This window comes from Ambystoma mexicanum, chromosome 8 (genome assembly GCF_040938575.1).
Source record: "Ambystoma mexicanum isolate Mex_15411 chromosome 8, UKY_AmexF1_1, whole genome shotgun sequence".
NCBI classification, from domain to species: domain Eukaryota; kingdom Metazoa; phylum Chordata; class Amphibia; order Caudata; family Ambystomatidae; genus Ambystoma; species Ambystoma mexicanum.
Genome location: NC_090929.1, coordinates 114,277,118 through 114,294,060, shown reverse-complemented (window position 1 = coordinate 114,294,060; position 16,943 = coordinate 114,277,118).

Sequence of the window (16,943 nt, the reverse complement as noted above, 5' to 3'; positions counted from 1 at the left end):
TACTAAGCAACAGAGCTAAGTCAAGCGCTAAAGCAGTCGAAGGAGTGTCAAGTGAAAAAGCTGTCTTATAAATACTCAATAACTCTGTGGGACAACTAATTTTTCTCTTTACACAATCATCCTGTAGGTACTCTATCATTACTTGTTTCACTTTCCTCTGCATTTCTGGCGTATACTGACTATATGTGTCATATACCTCAACTGGAGTTATCGACATATCTGAAATCCATCTAAGCGAGCGTCCTTCGTACAAATTTGTGCTTCCTCAGATATCGAGTTTCAAGGAAGGAACCGTTTCTGTACATACATTCTTTCCCCCTCGTCATCCTCATTCTGTAACCTTTCCAACTCCTTTCTATACTCAAATAACCTTCCGACATGCTCATTTACTTTCTCCACAGAGTCTCTTGAAAATGCTAAAGTATTTAGATCCCTTAACCCTTGCGGGAGATCTGCATTATTCAATTTGCACCACATCACACATAAATGAATTCCTAAACCTTCAATGAAAACATTTTTCTCAGGAAAATTATCCATATTATAAAGTGTGGCAAAAACATTAGATTGATCATCCCTCTCCATACAATGCTTGGCCCATGCAATCAACTCACGTTTCTTCTCTGGTGGTACAGTATTGCGAGTGACAACCTTTGACCCTGCACCTTGATCAACTACAAGCGGTACAGGACCACTTGGAAGAGAGGGTGCAGGCAAATTCAATGGAGGTACTGTTACTGGTGCGATAAGAAGAGGTGGAGGAGCTGGAGGTAGAGGAACATTAGGAGGAGCAGGAACAACGGGAACAACAGCAGGTAGAGCAGGAATAGCAGGAGGAAGAGGCAAAGCAGCAGGAAGAGGAACATACGGAGGTGGCGCAGAGGCACCAGGCCTTTGTTCATTTAACAATTTGTCTATGAATTTGTCGGAAACATGAAGGTCTTTAGAAGGATACATTTTCTGTATTCCAAGTGAGTAAGCCCTAACCATATTCCTAGTCGACTCAGAATGTTTATCTTGGTCATACAGTAATGCTTTTTCGACATTCGTCTTATGACGGCGTGCATGTTTTTCTCTACTTTTAAGTTGCTGTAACGCTTCTTTTTTCTTATTCTGCAAAACATCAAATGCTGCAGGTCTAGCCTTTTTCTTTAATAGAATCGACTTTAAATATTCAATACGAGGGATTTCAAAACTACCATTGATTGGCCACTGAAGTTATGAGGCATGTCTGGTTTGTCTGCGCCAAATGTCATTAAATACTATACTTCCAATGCCATGCTCACAGTACATAGTACACACCGGCGACCCCTCCTGTGGTGCGGGATGGCTAAATTCCAAAAATTGTCTATCGCTGCAGAACAATGCCCTGAAGCAGGTAGACAATTTCCCAGGCATATCAAATTACTGGTGTTACCTGGTCAATAATTGTGTCTGCAGATACAATACGCCAAAATCAAATTATCAGCATTAAATTAAGAGTCAGGTCACGACTCACCTGATCAAGCCTAAGGAGGTCCGATCGGATTTCAAAGAATCTTACCTAACTAATCTTACCTCGTGTGTGGTGATTTCGGCAAATCTGCCCGCCTCGATAAGTGGACCCTCGTCAAGATGCCGCCTCGGACCACAAGCTAATCATCCAGGGAGTGGGTCGTGCAGCGCTGCTGAGGTGTTGCGTCTCGTTCAGTGGGGCCTCTTTTTGTCACACCGTCCGATCCCGGTCCGATAGCCTGTGTCAACCTTTGACAATCCGGCATCAATCTTGAGGGTCCCTATTCGGGCGCCAACTGTGAAAACAAAATCAAAATATCGAGGCTGAGTACCCCAAAAGGAAATACACTGAACACGGGTTACAAAGGAACATACAAAGTACTTTACTTTATACTGAATTCAGTTACAAAGAACAGAACAAAATCAGATAGCTATCGGCCCTCAGTGCAACACAGCGAACTCCAGCATGGTTCAGTGTGTTCAGTGAGGGACGCTGTAGATTAGAATTCATTGTTCTTTTATACTATTTGCGAACACGATACCCAACCCTACTTCGGGTTAATATTCCTCTAATACATTACTGATCTAGGGTTCATGCCGAGTTCGCATATCCATATGTAACTGGTTTGCTTTTAATACATATATCAACAAGCCTACACGGCAACTGTGTGTTCTGGGATTCTTCATACAAGTCTTTTCAAACATTAATACAATGTAGCTAAACAAGTGTTCTTAGTTCAGTATTTGAATACATTGTTTTTAACATATGCTCGCTTTTCATAGTTTTCATTGACACGAGTAATCCTTTACACACAGGTCAACGAAGGACAAGGTCTCAGTTCACGACCTCAACAAGTGACCTGCAGGCAAGTTACATATTAGCTACATGCAGAGGTCAAGATGGCCATTTTGTATTTTGGAATGACATCGTCCACCATTTTAACTCACAGATTGACTTTACAGAGCGAACCTAAAATGGCGGATTGACCTAAAATGGCAGCTTACATTAATTTAAGGTCAGGACCTTGCAACACAGACTTTTCGCAAGTGACTTATAAGCAGCTTGGCGTAGGCCAATATACATATATTCATTGCAATAGGAGGCACGATATAATTTCTCATTTGACAGCAGTGTTTCACCCTGATGCATAGTCGCATTACGAAATTGTCTAATGATTCCCCTTTTTCCTGCCATGTAGTGTGAAAGATATGCCTTTCGTAATCTAAATTGGTATGTAGTGCGAAACATTCCGTTAATTATGGTGTGCAGATCTTGGTATGAGGTGGTGTCAAGATTGATAAATTCTCCCGCAATGTCTCTCACTGCAGGTCCCACTGCCATGGAGAGCGTGTTTTTTAGCCTGGTGTCATCTTTGAGTCCTATGGCCCCTACGTAGAAATTGAAATTACGTACCCAGGTCACCCAACAGGGGCCTAAATTACTGGCATCTCGTATATCAAAGGCATGAGGTAAGTGCAAAACTTGGGACCCTGCGCTCGCAGGAGGGAGAACCTCATATGAGGGGCCTGCCCCTGAGGTGGAGGTGACATCTTCCACAGACATGGTGAGTAGGTGGGTTCCTCTGGGAGGTGTTGGCGTCAGTTGGCGTGAGGGTGAAATTAGATGCTGTGAGCTTTGCTGTCTGTCAGTCTGTAGGTGGTGTGTCCGCTGTATTGCTTTGTCTCTTTTCGGGACCACTGGCTTTTTCTTTCTCTATGGATGGTGGTAGGCTTATTTCTCCCCTTGGGCCATGTTGTCCTCTTGGGATGTCTTATTCTAGCTCTGACAAAGCCCTCATGTTGCAAGAGTGGAGGGAAGATTTGGGTTCATGCGCGTAGCTTGCGCAAAGTTGGGCTGCTCTGCTGCACCCCTCTTGTGATGGTGCCAGGCTTTTGTTGGCCCTCGTGCTGCCCCTCTCCACTCAGGGTTAATACGCAGGGCTTACGCTGGGTCGGACTGCCATGCCACGTTTATTATCATTATTTGTTTCATTTTTTCAAAGGTGCCGAGATTCCGACATGCTCCGTTTGCTCCCCCTCTCTTCAATGAGTGCGTATGAGGGTGTTGCATAGTGCCCCTCCTGGGCGCATGGTAGCTCCCAGGATGTTGTCATGGGTCACGTGGCTGTAGCCACGTGACCAACATAATAAAGGTACTGAGCCGCTTCCGGCTCGGCAGTCACACCATACTTGGACTCCGGTGTGGTTCTTTCACGCGCATGCCTGGCGCAACACCGCGTGGTGTAGGCCCAAGGACCGGGCCCACCACGAGGCCGGTGCCCCTGCTGGGTAACGCCGACCTCCACTGTCTGCTGGCCATGTGATCATGGCGATTGGGTACGACCCCGGCCTGGGTGCCCCCAGAGCCAGGGCCGTCGTTTGCTGGGTGCCCCCAGCCCAGTGTGGGTTCCAGTGATCTGGAGCGCAGTGGGGTGATCCCCACTGCATTGTCCGTGGCATGAACGCAGCCCAACGGAACCCGGTGACCCGGAGCAGCCCCCACAACAATGGTGACGAGGGCTGGAGCCCTATGCGTGTGGCGGCGTCGGCCGCTCTGAGGGCTGTCCAGGGCCCGTGCTGCTGAGGGGCACGGCCCGACTGGTGCCCGTGGTGTGCACGCGGCGTCGGCCGCTGAAGGTGCAGTAGTGCTGGGGGTGGCCCAGGGCCCCGTGTGCCTCAACGCGGACCGCCTGGTGCCCTCAGGATGGAGTGCGGTGCTAGCCGCACAAAAGGGGTGGAGGCATGTGCGCTGCCCCTCTGCCCGTCCCGAAAGGCAGGAGAAGTGCCGCCTGCCCTTCCCCGGCAGAGCAGAGGAAGATGCTGCTGCAACAGAAGAATGGACGGTTGTCGCTGCGATGGGAAAAGAACCCCCAAGTTGACATTGTGCGGCATCAGCTGCGTGAGCTGCTGCCCCCCACCCCTTCCCCCCCCTCCAGTGAAAGAAAGTGCGGCGGCTATGCCACATTGAGGAGGCGCTGCCCCTCCCCCCGCACTCGCCACGGAAAGGAAGAGCGGCGAGGTGTGGAGAAAAAAAAATGAGACGGGCCCAACTTCAACTGGGCCCGCAGGGAGGAGAAACGCTACGCGGCGTCGGCCGCAGAGCGGACAGAAGACACATGGCCTCAATAAACCGGACTGCGGCGGTGAAGAATGGGGCTGCCACACAGCGGAGGTGGCCCCTGGTGACCACCGCCATCGGCCGCAACGGAGGAGAGCGGCATCCGCCGCCTGAGGGAGCTGGTTGCCCCCCCCCGCAAGCCTGCCAACATCAATGGCCGAAGTGGGGAGTGCAGCGCGCTCCCGCCCTGAGACAGAAGGGAGAAGAGGGAAGCTGCCCCTCTCCCACCCGCAAGCCGTGGAGGTGAGGGCGGCGATGGTCGCCGGAGAAGAAGAAAAAAAATAATAATTAAAAAAAAAAAACTGGTGAGTGTGTGCTTCATGCCGGCGCCACCCACCTGCTGAGGAGAGCATGAAAGTGCTCCCCGGCCCTCCACAGAATGGGGCCGCCGACTGCCGTGCCACTGAGGTGCCCCACCCATCCATCGGGAGCGGGCCCAACTCCACCTGGGCCCGCAAAGAAAAGAAAAAAACACGGGCAGTGGAGGCACAACATCACCCTGCATCACAGTACGGCTGCAGGGACCCAGCCCATGTTGTTGAGGGGCGTGACGGATGGAAGACAGCTGCAGGTAATGAGGCTGCCAAACAGCTGACATGGCCCGCAAAAAAAAGAAAAAAAGGAGAAAACTGCGTGAACCACGGCTGTCCCCACCCGACGTGAGGCGTGAGGAGCTGCGGTGGCCCCCCCCCACAAGACCCGGGCCCTCTGCGGTGACCTCGTGAAGTGCCCTGTCATTTGAGCAGAGAGGGAATGGAGTGCGGCTCCCTGTCGCATCGACAGCTGCGTTGTCACCGCCTGCGCCATAACAAGGAGGAGCTGCCCCATATCCAGCAACTGGTAGTATTTGTTGGCGGTCTCCGGTGGCCGCCTCCGTGAGCCCCCCACCCCCGTGCTACAGAGACACGGAGACAGCAGTGTTGTCGGTGTGGGCTCCCCGGTGATTGTGTTTGTCACCGGGAACGCCCCCTTTATTTAACAGCGCACGCGACGGAGTGAACGTCACTCCGTCGCGTGCGTACCCTTAAAGGGCCAACGCCACACTCCTCCTTTTCCATAACAACAAATTGGAAACAGGAGTACCTAACTAGCACACATCTACATAACACAAAACTTTTTCAGTTTCCACAAAAACCCCCATTTACTGACAGCCACTGGATCCCCCTTGGGTGCCTGTCCTGGCCTGACCATTAACCCCCGGTCAGCCTCGCCGACTCAGTCCGTAATATAGTCAGTGAGACGGGCAGGTTTCCCACGCCCTGTTCTCAGGGGGTACCTCCTGCCACCGTCCCTGGCTGGTGTCCCTGGACCGGGTCCGCCTCGAGCCGGAGATTCCACGGCGGGACCTTCTCCCCCACCTTCATCCAGAGCACCTTCTCCTTCTCGGCTGTCCGGGCTGTCCACTCTGGGGTCGCCGATCTTCCGGAAGAATGAAGCATTCCTGGTTACCGACGACGTTCCATCTGAGGCTGTTACCATCGAACCCTTGACTGCCACCACGTCTAAAGGAGCGGGTTCATACGTGAGGGACAGTTTTCCATGTGGGTGGCGATTCCTCACCAGCACCTCATCTCCCAGCGCAATGTGTGGGGGTCTGAGGCCCCTCCGGATATTCTCCATTTGTGTCCTGACCTGTCTGCCCTCTTCGACCTGCTCATTGTCGATGACGGCAGGGTCTCTGCCCCCCACTTCCGGTATGACATCTCTCGGGCACCGCTGGAAGAGTGCTTCCGCCGGGGCCACCCCCGTTGAGGAGTGAGGGGTGGTCCGGTATCCACGCAGGAAGATGTACAAAGCCCTCTGCAGACACTCTCCTTTGCCATGAGCAATCCTGAATACCTTGTTGAGAGTGCGCATCATGCGCTCGGCCTCCCCGTTGGCGCGAGGCCACAGTGGGGTGACCCGCCGGTGTTGAATGCCATACTCCTTCATGAGCTCGGCAAAGCTCTCGCCTTGGAATGGGGCTCCGTTGTCGGAGCACAGCACAGAGGGGAGGCCATGAGTGGCAAAGATTTTCTCCAACGCCACCACCACGTTCTCAAACGCCACTGAGTCTATGAACTCAACCTCCGGGTACCTAGACCACTCGTCCACCACCACTAGAAAGTGCGTACCTCTCGACGTGGACCCGGAGTCAGCGTGCACCACTTCCCACGGTCGAGTCCCTCGGGGCATTGCTTCAATGGATGGTTCCTTCTGGGCCGGTGCTGCAGCCTGGCACCACACACACGAGGCCACAAACGCTTCCACCTTCCGCTCCAGTTCAGGGAACCACACCTTCTGACGGAGGCGAGCTTTGGTCTTGGGGGCCCCTTGATGACCCTGGTGCGCCAAGGCAATGACCTGTGCTACTTTGGTCTGGGGCACCACGATCCTTTCCCCTCTCAGTAGCAGCCCCGACTCCGAGAATGTTAGTTCCTCTCTCACTCTCCACAATTGCTCGAGGGCAACTCGGGCCTCACATGTCCTTCGTTCCACAGCCTCCAGCACTGTCTTCCAGGTCCCTTTCTGCATGGCTTCCTTCAGGATGGCGAAACATTCATCGCCTCTCGACGCAGCCTCGAGTTCCTCCACCTGCATGGAGTTAGGGGTGGCAGTCTCCACGACCAGGCAGACGTGATCGTCGGCTTCTTCCGCCGATGCCGACTCCTGTGAGTCACCTCTGGGGTGTCGAGATAGGTAGTCCGCCGCATTGCTAGCACCTGGACGATATATCAACGACACTCCATACTCGAGCAGGGCGAGCATCCAGCGCTCAATTCTCACCGGCGGGCGAGATGACGAGCCCGCCATGATCGGCAACAACGGCTTGTGGTCCGTGACCACGGTCACTGGACGCCCCAGAATATAGAGGCGGAAGTGCCGACAGCCCCACAGCACCGCCAGGGCTTCCCTCTCAATTTGGGAATATCGTTGCTCAGTGTCGGAAAGGGCCTTACTGGCGTATGCTATGGGTCGAACCTCCTGGTCTTTCCCCACTTGCGTAAGCACCGCCCCCAGTCCATATGGGCTGGCGTCCACCACGATCTCCGTCTGCAGGCTCGGGTCGAAGAACGCCATGGTGTCATGCGCCGCCAACGCCCCTCTGATATCGTCAAATGCCGCCTGTTCCAGAGGGCCCCACTGCCAGGTGACATCCTTCTTGGTGAGCGATCTCAGCGGCTCCGAGCGGGACGCGAGATTCCTGATGAAGCGGCCACAGTAAGTGACCATCCCCAAGAAGCTCCTCACCTCTGCAACATTCTCAGGCGGGCGCGCCTCTTTTATGTCCCTCACTTTGCGGGGATCCGGGGACACCCCACCCGCCTTAAATACGAACCCAAAGAACTCGATCGTTGTCTTCAGAAATTCGCACTTGTCCTTGTGCAGGGTGAGGCCCAGCAAACGTAGCCGTTCAAAGGTCTTGGACAGGCGTGAGAGATGCTCCGTCTCTGATTTGGCATACACCAAAATGTCGTCGCTAATGTTAAGGACACCATCAAGATCCGCCAATGCTCCCCTTATGATGTTTTGAAAAACCTCCGCTGCGGAGGACACCCCAAAGCTCAGTCTCTTGTATCGATAGAGACCCCGATGTGTGGTAAATGTAGTAATATAGCGGGACTCGGGGTGCAGGACCACCTGATGATAGCCGGATCTCAGGTCGAGCTTGGAAAAGAACTTCGCCCCTTGCAGTTCCGCTATGATGTCATCGATGGTAGGGGTGAGGTGTCGCTCCCTCTTTATGGCCTTATTGGGAAGCCGCATGTCCACACAGATTCTCACGGCATCTGGCTGTTTGGGCTTGCGTGCGATGACGATGGGAGACACCCAGGGGGTGGGGCCTTCAACCTTTTCAATTATGTCCAGCCCCACTAGGTTGTCAAGTTCGCGATCCACCAGATCCCTGAGATGGAAAGGAACCCGTCGGTGTTTCAGCGCCACTGGTTGGATAGATTCGTCGATGTGAAGCCGGACCGGCTCACCCACCAGCTGTCCAATGCCCTCAAACAGGGATCCATGTTTGGCCAGGAGGACCTGAATGTCATCTAAGTACACTGAGTAAGCGAACGTGACGATACCCAGCGCCTCCGCCGCGGCACAGCAGAGCAGGGTGTTGTCGCTCACCGGTGTGACATAGAACCTGGCCCGTATGTATGAGTCACCATATTGCACATCAGCCACGAATACTCCGTCCAGAGGCAAAGGCCGGTCCCCGCCGAAGGCGAATATGCGTGCCTTCGGCGCAGTCAGCGTGGGCGGGGCCTGCATGGTACTATAATGCTGGCGGGCCATTACATTCACGGATGCGCCAGTGTCTACTAGCATCGGCACAGAGTCTCCATTAACCAGCACGTTGCACCTGGGCTGTCTCTTGGAGCGGGACTTCAGCATGCTCACACTGGACACGAAAAATACGTTTTCCTCGTCCTCTTCCTCCTCCTCCTCATCCTGAGGGGCCCCTTCGTCACCCTGGTCTACCTGGGCAACGTTGGACGTCCTTTGGGGCCGGAAGAAGCCGGCTCGAACTGGCCCCCTTGGTACAATCTTGGGGGCTGCAGACCTGCACATTCTGGCGAAGTGGTCAGCGCCTCCGCATCTACCACACTTGACCCCCGTTGCAGGGCATTCCGCGGGGTGCGGGAGATCGTATCCACACTTCGGGCACGAGGCATTCGACCCCGGCGTGCGCGGGCTCTGAGTGTTCATGGGGCGCCTCACCCCGCGGCCTCTTCCGACCGCGCAGATCTCCTCCGTCTTGGCTGGGCGAGCACCAGCTTCCATCCTGGTTGCCCGCAATTCCGAGACTTCATGGCACCTTCCCAGTTCTAGGATGCGAGGAAGGGTGATGCCAGGCTCGCGCAATATCTGGCGTCTCAGTTTCCCAGAGCTACACCCCTGAATGAGTTGGTTACGAATCATGACTTCAGGGTCGTTCCAGGCACACAGCGCTGACAATCTCCGCAGCCGCCCAACGAATACATCCAGAGTCTCGTCATCTTTTTGTCGAGCCATTCCCATGAGAAAACGTTCATAGTCCGCATTGGCCATCGGCAGAAAATGATTGTGGAGTGCCTCCTTCGCCGCCGCAAAAGATCCGTCTACCGGCTGCAGGGACATGAATACCTCGTGCACCGCTGGACCAGCGGAGTACAAGAGAGTGGCCAGCTTGCCGTCGTCACTTGTCTCCATTGTGGCCCTGAAATACATCTCCAGCCTATCCATCCACATCTTCCACCTCTGTCCCAGGCCTGATGGAGCACCCGAGATATCAAACTCAGGCATTGGCTGTAGGGACCCCGGTGGTTTCGGCAGAGGAGCAGGAGCAGGCGCAGGAGGCACAGCAGCAGCAGCTGCAGGAGCAGCAGCAGCAGCAGCCTGACTCATGGTGGAAAGCGCACAGGCACCCCAAAGGATTGAAAAGAATGCGGCCGCAACTCACCACCAGCCGTGCTCTCCGTGGAAGTGTCACTCCAGCTAGCATGCAGACAATGATGTGTCCAAAAATTGAGTAGAGGAAGAGACCCCTAGTGCAAACAGCAGGTTTCCCATGGAGCCTCCATGCCTCTGCTCGGTAATAGCAGTGAAAACGTCGAAATTTTCCGCTGGAACCGACATGTGCTGTTTTCAGCGACCATCCGCCGCTGAAATTCCCAAAAATTGTGTCCGGATGGCTCACCGACGCTTCGTTATGAAGCCGTGAGTCTCCGAGGCCTATTGATCAAAATGGCCGCCGACCGCGTGTGTCGCTTCCTTCTCCGCGGTCGGAGTTCGTCGGAGCGTTCACATACGATCATCTGCGCTCCAGACGAACATCCCCGCCTGTCCCAGGAAGCGATCCGGGCCTCGTCGCCACTGTTGGCGGTCTCCGGTGGCCGCCTCCGTGAGCCCCCCACCCCCGTGCTACAGAGACACGGAGACAGCAGTGTTGTCGGTGTGGGCTCCCCGGTGATTGTGTTTGTCACCGGGAACGCCCCCTTTATTTAACAGCGCACGCGACGGAGTGAACGTCACTCCGTCGCGTGCGTACCCTTAAAGGGCCAACGCCACACTATTGAGGAGCGGCGTAGTGCGCCGATGGAGAAATAAAACTGGTGGCCCTCCAAACGGCCCTGCCCGCCCTCCCCAGGGGGAGGAACTGCTCCCTCAAACTGGAACACATGCTCCATGGCCCCCGCAAGACCCCGGCCCAGTGGTGGTGAAGGTGGTGTTTCCATAGGGAGGGTTGCAGCTCTCATGAGTGCTTGTGTGCCCTCCTGGGGCTGCCGCCAACGTGTCAGCATCTCACCATCGGCGCCCCCAGACTATGGACACGGCCGATGCGGCCCCCGGGCCTCCCCGCGTGCGGCTTTGCCGGCGTTTTTGGATTCTGTTGAATGGTGGTGAGGACACAGACAGTTTCCAGATACACAACTGCGGAAACAGACTTGCTGAGAATGGCCCAGTGTGTGTGCAATGTGATAATGTGCACACCCACATATGTGACAGGCTTTGTGTGGTGTTAGTGTTCTGCAATAGTAAAACCACTCACCCAGGTTAATAAAGTGGTGTACAATGAGGAGAGTGGTTATAGGAGCAGGAGTGTGTAGTGGCATAAGTTTTGTTTTGTTGTTATTAAAAAATGGAGTGGTGTTGCATAGTGCCCCTCCTGGGAGAATGGTAGCTCCCAGGATGTTGTCATGGCGTGACCAACATAATAAAGGTACTGTGCCGCTTCCGGCTCGGCAGTCACACCATACTTGGACTCCGATATGGTTCTTTCACGCGCCTGTCTAGCGCAACACCGCGTGGTGTAGGCCCAAGGACCGGGCCCCCCACGAGGCCGGCGCCACTGCTGGGCAACGCCGATCTCCACTGTCTGCTGGCCATGTGATCATGGGGATTGGGGACGACTCCGGCCTGGGTGCCCCCAGAGCCGGGGGCGTCGTGTGCTGGGTGCCCCCAGCCCAGTGTGGGCTCCAGTGATCCCCAATGCATTGTCCTTATGATGTGTCCGGCAGCACCCTCCCTGTCAACTACCTCACGGAGCACGGCCGAAGCTCCTAGCCACGTGTGTTCTCGCCTTCACTCGTGCTTTGCCGCACCGGCTTCAGGGACGGTGCAGTGTGTGTTTGCGCACGACCTCATCGCCAGTTGTAGAGCCCTCATTGCAGGTTGTGCACAGTGGTCTGAGGGACAGGTCACCAGGCCGGCCCTGACAGGGCCATAAACACGCTGACAAGGGGAATCTTAAACACGTCTTTATTTCTCACATCATAACCTCTAACTGCCAACTCACGTGTTCCCCTAAGTCCCACCCCCTTCCTAGCCCAACGTCCCTTTCCAGAGATATGGCCGAACTGTAGGCTGCCCACACAACGAAGTGGGAGCGACAAAGGTGGTCACGTCACGACGTGACAAACCCTTTCCTAATGTATGGCCCTCGGCTTCCCCTAGGGCCATGACTAGGAAGTGGGTCATTATCTCATGATAATGAACGCTCCCTCGGTCTATAAGGCATACCATTTCTCTGAGTAATCACTTTATAAACAATATCTTGGCTTTCAATTGCTAGTTGTTAACATGAATTAATGGACACACTTTTATAAAAAGACTCTTGTTACAGGACACCAGTTTGGCTGTGCAAAAATGGCCCTTCTCTTGTGTTGGGATGGTCCCTTCCAATCCAGTGCCTGCCTCACATTTAAACTCTTTTCACATAGTTACAGGCAGGGGTTTAGATTTGACAATACTGTCGGGGTCAGGTGCTGTTCTGAGTTTTTCCCAACAAGCTGTGCAGTGTACCACACTTAAAAGACGTGCACAGTGATTTGTGAACCGATACATGGGGAAATCCTAAATGTCCAGGAGGACCAGCGTGAGCACTGTATATGGCGCTTCTTCACTGGTCATTACGGGGGGCCGGCTTCTATGTCTGGAAGGAGGCTGCTAAACTCTTGCTACTCGCCTAGACTCGTTTGATGCGAGCTCAAATGCAGCTCCACCAATGGGAAGCAGGCATACCTTCCATGTCATATGATAGATGTGGCCCCTACGCCGTGAGAGGGGGACGTGGAGTTTTCCGGTATAAGCCTGTATTTTATTGAATTAAGTGCAATATAGTTCTATAGATTTTAATATGTTGAAGCTAAAGAAGTATTTAAGATGAAAGGACGAATTAATATTAATGTATTTTAAATTAGAGTAATAGGAGTGCCAGTAAACTAAGAGATGAGTTATTGAAAAGGAAACGTTTGAACCATGTTTAACCTGCTCTACTCTTTGCAAATTGCTTACGGCATAATAACGCTTTTACTTCATTTTAAAAATACTTGTGAGGAGCGCGGTATTTTCTTTTATATGATCAAACTGTGCCTAAGGTTTGTATTAACTAAAAGCACAATAAAAAGAAATGAATGAATAAATAAATAAAGGAAATATGCATCGTTCCACCTCTGCATAATACTTAGTCCAATAAAAAGGGATCAAAGGCTGCATTTTGAGTGAAATGAAACAATAGCCATATTTTACATTGACTGCTGGGCCCAAGGTGCTTTCATAGTGTGGGATGTGTCACAGTCATAATGCCATCCTTCCATGCCGCCCACCAAGAATTCTGTACTACACTCTCCAAGCTCCGCCTCCCTGACAATATGACTCCCACATAATAAAACATAGCAATATCATTTATTTCACCTAATCCATGGGAAGGGAACCATGGCTATTAAGTGATATAACCATGAGTGGTGAAGCAGACACTTGAGCCTGGAGTAGAAGTCATATAGATGGCCATTAGCATTATTACTATAGCAACATTGTAGATCGTTGAAGCATGCATGAGTGAATCCCTTGTCTAGTGCACATCTGAAAGGATCGCTTGCATGGGATAACAATTCTCTTAGCTAAGGAAACTAAGGCACAGTGGTGTAAAGTGATTTGGCTAAGATCACACACATTCTTTGGTCAAGTGGGGCAGCTGGGATTTTAGCCCCATGTCATTAGCAGCCTGGAAAAAAATAAACACACACACACAGACACACACACACACACAGACACACACGCACAGCGAAATCTTGCGAGATTCAGAGATCTTGCGTGATTTCATAGCATGAGCCTATTGAAGTCTCCGGATACCGGCAGCATGGGGCAGTCCTTCCAAGGAGCCTACCCGGACAGTTCCAGTCTCCTCTTCTCGCCAAGGATTATTGCATTTTAGCTACATCTCTAATAAAAAGGAATGAAGCAACAAAAGGGAAGTTCTAAGCGAGCTCAGAGACAACGCTTAGCAGGAAAACTGCACCAGCCGGGGACCACTTTACTCTGGAAAGACAAAAGACATCATTTATTTAATTTTTTTATTTTATTGTTCATTTATAATGCGCTTGGGCCGCATTGCCTTGCTTCGAAGATAAACGTGTTGCCCCTGAGCTATCCGTCCTCCCCAATGTAGAATAGATAATGTTGAATAGGTTTAAGACCTAAGCATTTTGATTATTGAGAGACCCAGGAGTTACTTACTTAGCTGACATTGGCCTGGTGCCCTTTCCCCCCAGGAACAAGACTACATTCCCTAAAGAAAAGCGCCGGTCATTGGGCCGGCTCTCGCCGGATCCAAGATCCGGCACCCTATGTGTAACCGGATCTCGGGATCCGGCCAGAGTCAGCCACCCCAAACCCATGCTCTGTGCTGGGGAGAAAAAAAGAAATAAAAAGAGCCAGCGAGTAAACTGTAACTTCCTCTGGTGACCCCATACAAGAGGTCACAAGAGGAAGTTACAGTCCTCAGCCACGACCCAGTCCTCAGCAACGACCCGGTCCTCAGCCATGACCCAGTTTATTTATGCAATGTTTGTCGGATACCTGTATCCGACAAACATTGCATAAATAAATAAATATACAGGTATCTGACAAACATTGCATGAATAAATAATTACCCCTATTAACATTGAAACTATCCCACACGATGCAACTACCCAACTACTTTCAGAGGGGAGCTGCAGGAGCTCTGCTGGTTGTATTTCAAGTAAAAGAAAACGTTGTTGATGGCGAACAGAAATCACCCTGTTTGAATAGTACCCAAGTGGGAGGGTTTTTTATAAAATGGGATGTAAATTGTGCATTTTAAAGAATATTTACTCAGCAACACTGGTCAAAACTATTATCCACATAGTGATGTAACTCCTCACCAGTGCCATGGAAGTGGTTTAAAGTGGAATTGATATATGGTTTGAAGAAAAAAAAGCAGCATAAAAGAAATAGTGCTGTTTTAAACTATTATTTTGGACATTTCTTTTGAGCTGAGGTCAACTGCCAGCTCCAGCCCCTTAACCCCATCTCCTCAGGCACCGCCCCCCCAAACTCTGCCACCACCCTGGCCCTTGTGGGATCCCCCACCAATTCTTTTCTATTTCCACCACTGCTAAAGAGGGACAAGAGACACGAGGTAGCCGCGAATGTGAATAGCAATCCGGGCAGCGCTACCAGGCTCCACGGCAGCGGTATTCAAACTCTGGTTCGCGGCCCCGCGGGGGCCACCACCGCATCCCTGGGGGGCTGTGAGAGCCCAGCATGAAATGTAAAAAAATTAAAAAATATATATATATTTTTATTTAGATTGGAAGAAATGGGCAGGAGCAGCTCACATGGTCGGGCTGAAACATGGCACTGGGCCTCATTACGAGTCCGGCGGTAACCAAGGCGGTAAAACTGCCTGGTTACTGCCAGACTCGTATTACCATTCCGCCTCCGTGATTCCCGGAATTACCGGGGCATTACAACCCCGGTTTCCCGGGAATCACGGAGGCGGAATGGTGTTAATCCCCATTCCCATTGAGTCCTATAAGACTCAATGGGAATGGGGATCATGGAAACACCGGCAGCATCTCGTGATGCTGCCGGTGTTTCCTCGTCCGCCTGCAGGCGGGCGGTGTTAAACCCACCAGGTCAGACCTGGCGGGAACATCACCTCCCGCCTGCAGGAGTCGGAATCAGGCGGTCCGGAAACAACAGTGGCGGCGGGTTTACCGCCACCGTTATTTCTGGACTGCCTGATTAGTAATGAGGCCCACTGTCTCAGGCACCATTGAAAAAGTGGCCCGCAGTTGTAAATGGATATTCATTCACAGACTTTGAATAGTACCCAAGCGGGTGCTTTAAGTACATTGTGATATTAATAGAATATTTAGGTGGCACATTTTGACCTGCCCACACTAGCATTTTGTATTTTTGGTACAGGCATTGCTCTATAGGCCAGTCTGAGCCTAGCAGCTCATCCTAAAGGGCGAGGGGGTGCCCACCCAGTGCCCCCTCACCCATTTTGGAGGAGCTAAGGAGCCAGCCCAGTGAAACAATGAGCACTCCCTCAGCTGCTTTTTGCAGCTGAGGGAGTGCTCCTGGGCTGGCTGAACTGTCAAAGGGAAACCCTATTTCCCTTTGACAGTTCAATTTAGTTCCCCAGCTGCACATGCTCACTGAGCCATGCAAGGCTTGGGCGTTTTGCTTTGCCAGCATTGCATAACTCATTGGAAATGCTGGCTGGGGCACTGTATGTCTGTATGTGCGAGGGGGAGCTCCTGCGCCTCCTTGCACATAAAGACAGAGTAGCCTGGAACAGGGCGTTTCAGCACCCACACGCATTTCATTGCAGAAGGTATGTTTATGTTAATTTTTTTATTAAAACCTGTATGGATGTGTGAATGCTTGTGTTATGTGTGACTGTATGGTGATGGATGCTCGTGTGAATGATAGAGTGATTGCTGTATGAATGTCTGTGTGTGTTAGTTTGTTTTGGTCCGTTGAGCTGATTTTGGCAAATGGTGGATAGATGGGGAAGGAGGGTTGTACAACAAAGGCATTTTAGAAAATGCCTAAATGCCTTTGTTGCACAATCCCCCGACCCACCTGCCAAAATCGGCTCTCCTTCTGAGGTGCTGTGGAGCCCAGGGGACAGGGATGGTCATTTTCTACTGGATTTCTATCATAGATGTCCAGTCAAAAATACCATGCTTTCCCTCTTGGCACCCTAGCGCCTTGCATACACACATAACCATGTTGATTGTTTTAGGCCTAGTGGGGCCCAAGGGACAGGGATGGTATATTTTTGCTGGACATCTATCATAGATGGCCAGTAAAACATGTCATGCCTGGCCCCTGGGCCCCCGCAGTAGCAAATGCAAACTGTTAGGATATTTACCCATTTTATTTAAAGAATGCTCTACAATGCAACATTTTAACCCATTATTTTATTTAAAAAATTCACGGGGGAAACCCCCGAATGACCCTTCATTGGTTCGGACTCTCTCAATGTGCTCGATTGCTATGGCATTTTCAGGGGAAATAGTTATGTCCACCACTTAAAACATTCACCAGCCGCCAC